This window comes from Eumetopias jubatus, unplaced genomic scaffold (genome assembly GCF_037043125.1).
Source record: "Eumetopias jubatus isolate StellerSeaLion01/CBP00866 unplaced genomic scaffold, mEumJub1_p1.0 scaffold_15, whole genome shotgun sequence".
Lineage (NCBI taxonomy): Eukaryota > Metazoa > Chordata > Mammalia > Carnivora > Otariidae > Eumetopias > Eumetopias jubatus.
Genome location: NW_028274821.1, coordinates 56855617 through 56860713, shown reverse-complemented (window position 1 = coordinate 56860713; position 5097 = coordinate 56855617).

Here is a 5097-nt window from a genome sequence, read left to right as displayed (position 1 = left end):
GAGGGTGACCATTATATCCCCAGGCTTAGGTGCCTAGGCAAGGTCCACCAGCATCCCAACAGATTGTTCCCATTATCCAAAGGACCAAAGTTCTCTGTCCTCTATCCTATTGGGTGGGCTAGCGTTGTTCAGTATGCGCCAAACATGGAGTTCCCCCATGTGGTTATTTGTGGAAAGCTCAGTTTCCCCTAGCACAGTGCTTCTCAATCCTGGCTGTCTATTATAATCCCCTGGGGCTTTCATAATAAACTAATGCCTGGGCCCCACCTCTCAGACACTGTGCTGTAAATACTCAGGGGGAAAATTCAGGCATTAGTATTTTAAAAGCTCACTGGTGGATTCTAATGTGCAGCCCTGCTTGGAAACTACTGGCCTAGCAGTTTAACAAGTAAACTAAGCATTGTTTTAAGCAAGGGAATCAGTAAACATCTAGTAGCAGTGTAATTGCCAAACCCATAATTATTTAATAACCAGTAGGGATAACTGGTTCTTCTGTTTGACCTGTTTCTAGCATTTGACACCATTGACTCCTCCCTTCTCTCTGAAGCTTTTTCCTCACCGAATTTCCCTACTCCCTCTTTCCTCTTCACCTCCTACTGCCCAGCAGGCTCCCTCTCAGTTTTTCAGCAGCATCCTTCACACGCACTTTAAATGCTTAGAGTTTCCTGGGGTCTGTCCTTGGCATGCTTTTCACTTGTTCTAAACCCTCTCTGATTTAACTCCCACTCCGAGCTGCCACCACTACCTGTATGCAAGTGTTTTCTAGTCCTGGAGTTTTAGCTCTCCATCTGTCTTGAGGTCTGGGTGTGTAAGTTCCAGCCATTGACCTGGATGTTCTGGGCCACCTAGGCTACAGCTGTATGCAGTCTATTTATCCCTAACTGCCTTACGGCATTTCCTCACTTTTAATGCTTTCTTTACATTCCTTCTTAATCTCACTCCCAGAGAATCACCTTGCTCCACCATCCCTCCTTCCCAATTATAGGCTCTGAAGTGTGAAATTGACCAATGTCCCCCCATTTCCAACTATCTCTAACCTTATCAAATAAAGGCTCATCTTTACCTTGTTTCTTCTTTTTTCGGAGGAAGAGCTGTGCCATTTGTTTTTCCAAGGCCAACCTCTCTACTTAGGTTCTGGATCCCATCTTGCTGACTCTTTTCATTTAGACATTGAATCAATACTTATTATTTACTATGTGCTAGGTAGGCATTGTACTAGGCAGATAATATAGCAGTGCACAAGACAGACTGAGTCTCTGCTTGTGTGGAGCTCATAGTCTAGTGGAGGAAGATAGAAAAGGTACAGAGTAACAGATAGTTATATGATGTATCAGGTGGTGATAAATGCTAGAAGAAAAATAAAGCCATGTGGGGATTGAGAGAGGGAGTGGGATTGCAGTTTTCTGTGGTGTGGTCAGAACCCTGAATGAAGTGAGGGGCATCTGGGGGTGGAAGGAATGGGAGGCACACAGGCAGGCACATGCTTGGAGCTGGAGGGACAGCATGGGGGTCAGTGGGGTGGGACAGTTGGGCAGAGAAGTAGAAGATAAAATAAACAGTAAAAACAGGGGCAAGCTTATAGCCAGACAAACAATATAAACAATACCCTACTCTAGGAGGATTACATGTTACTTTTGTGTGAGGACTGAATTTTGTTCATTTTTGTGTCCCTGGTACCTCACCCAGTGCCCGGGACATGGTAGGTACTCTGTAAATATTGATTGGAAGCCTGACTGCATTTTGTATTCCTTAATTAACCATGAATACAAAAAATAACAATATAGCCAGATCATGCTGTATTTTATAAGTATTTAGCATATTACCAGGGTAGATTGTGAATATGTATCAAAAATGGACTATTGAGACAGAATTCCTGAGGGAAATACAAAAATATCACCCTATTTCTTTCACTGAAAAAAGACAAATTTGATTTTACCACTATTATTAGACTCCAATAAATATTCATCCTTTATCCCTCTAGGGAGGGTCCCAAGCTCTCTGCAAGTGAAATGAGCACTAAAAGTGCCTGGTAAATCACTCCGATTGTTTCTACCCTGTAGCCAGAATGGAGATCTTAGTTGGTTGCTTCTTCTAACAGCTTAAAGATTCAAATAATGGTAGATTTTTTAATCCCCAAAACTAGAGGAGTCAGGGTAAATTGTCCTTGTACCGCCAAACTCCCTGTGAAGAAGGTAATAATAGCCTGCTCTTCCTAACACCCCCCCTGCCCCACACCCCCACACTCCCGGCAAAGTTCAAAGTCCTGGAGCTCTCAAACAACACTCATTGCTTGTACCAGCCAAATTGCAGATCCCTGCAAGGCAGCAGCTGGGCTTGCTCAATCACCTTGAGAGGTCCAGGATCCCATAAAAGTGTCTCCAGTTAGGGGAAGCATCAATTTCAATGACCAAAGTGCTCAGTCAGGAAAACTCAGAGTGAAAGAGATTACAGGCAGAGCTTCCATTCCTCCAATTAACTCTCCTGGTATCTCTGTCCCTGATAGCACCCATGACCCCATCTCCACACTGGCTCCAGGGAAGCCCGGGTTAGGGAATGTGCTTGGCTTGGTATCAATCCATCATGACCAGGCAAACAATACAAACAATACCCTACTCTAGGGGCACCTGGGTGGCTCAGTTGGTTAAGCGTCTGCCTTCAGCTTGGGTCGTGATCCCCAGGGTCCTGGGATTGAGTCCTGCGTCCGGCTTCCTGCTCAGCGGGGAGCCTGCTTCTCCCTCTCCCTCTGCTGCTCTCCCTGCTTGTGCTCTGTCTCTTTCTCTGTCTTTCTGTCAAATAAACAAATAAAATCTTTAAACAAACAAACAAACAAACAATACCCTACTCTATATATGGAACACAGAACAATCAAAAGTGCGAGTGGTGACAAATGATGCTACAGACGTGAAGATTGGGCCTTGTGTGTCCTTTTCCTTGAGGATAATTAACTGTTCTTCTCCTTTTTTTTTTTTTTTAAGATTTATTTATTTTAGAGAGACAGCAAGCACGAGTGGGAGGGACAGAGGGAGAGGAGAGAATCTCAAACAGACTCTGCGCTGTGCACCGAGCCCGATGTGAGGCTTGATCTTATGACCCGGAGATCCTGAGCCGAAACCAAGTCAGATGCTTAACCGACTGTGCCACGCAGGTGCCCCGGATAAATAACTATTCTAATTAATAGCTGAAAAAAGGCATGTTACCAAAACAAGTTGCTGATGACCTAAGACAAGGCCAACCTTGGCAAACTCAGTAACCTGAGTGCATCTATCTTTTTCAGGTAAATTAACATAACTGGAGTTAGGATTTCAACTCAAAAGGCAGAGAGATCAGCAATCTACAGTATTATAAAATTTGCACATGACTGTTAGTAGGTGGAGAGCAAATCCTATCTGCAAAAGAAGAAAATGCAGGCGTTTGAGTAAAGTGGCAGTGAGCTTAGCACTTAGGCATGCTGTTAATACGGTATGTTGCAGTGATTTGGTTAAGTCCCTCCACCCCCACCACTTTTCTTTTTTTAACTTAAATCAGTTTCTTAGAGCTAAAAGGCATCCAGTTTAGCAAAAACAGCAGGAAATTGCTTTAGAAAGATATACTTCTTCATCTTAGGAAGGGTGTTTTAAAATCTGAAGTAAATAGGCCATACAGTTCTTCCCTTCCATAGCGAAGGATACAGTGGCCCCATCAGCAATGAGGCCTGAGGTCATCTTGCCTGGGAGCAAGTTTTGAAAGTTCAATGAAAAACCCCTAAATCGAAATTGTAAATTGTAAGGTTGAAACATTCTATTTATTTATTGTCAGAGAGAGAGAGAGAGGGAGAGAGGGAACACAAGCAGGGGGAGGGGCAGGCTCCCCGCGGAGCAGGGAGCCCCATGCGGGGCTTGATCCCAGAACCCTGGGATCATGACCTGAGCCAAAGGCAGACGCTTAACGACTGAGCCACCCAGGTGCCCAGGTTAAAACATTCTTAACATTTTGCGTAACAGGAGTTTGCTGCAGGCAGTCAAAGCAGTCAGTCCCTAACCGGGGGTCAAGGGGTCTTCCCTGTTTCACAGATGGAGAAAGAGAGCATAGAGTTTAGAAAAGCTTAGAGGCATGCCTTGTCACTGCTGAAGACACTCTCCTGGGTAGGGGGTCGGAGGGGGAGGCAGAAAGCCTCTTTCCAGCGAAGAGTCTAGTATGCACTCAAAATAATTTATCTGAAGAAATGAAAGTGCCACTGACATTCAAGAAATAAAAGATCTAGAATACATGCAGAAATCAGGATAACTGGCAAGCAAATGAACCTTAGCCTGGGACTTCTCTAAACGAGTTTTACACAGCCTTCCCAATCCTTGTGAATCTCTTGTTATATAAACCCACTCACTTGATCGACAGAAACAGGGAGAGTCTAGATGTTAGGGGATGGTATTCCCATCAAACAAGCTGCCCTAGCTTTGATCAACACAGTCTGAAGCAATGCTGAGCAACACAAAAAACAAAAACAAAGATTCCCCCCAAACCAGTCCAAAACAAAAAAACCAACCAAACATATAAACAATGAAGAATATTTTCTAAAGCAATTAACTGGCCCATCGCTTTCCAGTCTCCCTGGCTCAGAATTCTGAGAGCTTCAAAAAATTGTGCTGAATAAGGAGGTACCATTGCCTAATCAGGTCTTGCCAATTATTTTGCCTGATTTAACTTTTTTCTACCTCACTACCCCTTTTCCTGTGGCACTGTGGGCTTCACTCCACTTTCCGGCGCCAGCCTGCAGTACAAAGGAGTGTCCAAGCTGCACTGGACAAGTGGATACACTTGTTTCTGAACAAGCTGCACACCACCTTCAGCAAAATTATAGGTCATTATGATGTCTACAAAGTAGAGACAGTCAGAGTTGCATGTGAGTAGTTATTGATGAATGGACAGTCCCTGAGACATGGAGCAATATTAAATGGCAGTGGAACAAAGTTAGGAATTAATGGAAGCAAATAATTTGTATAAAAATTCTAACTTTTCATCGCTTCTCGGCCTTTTGACTAAGATCAAGTGTAAAAATTCTAACTTTCCTAAGTCATAATCTCCTAGGAAGCAATACTTAGTGGTCTCCATTGTGCCTTTGAC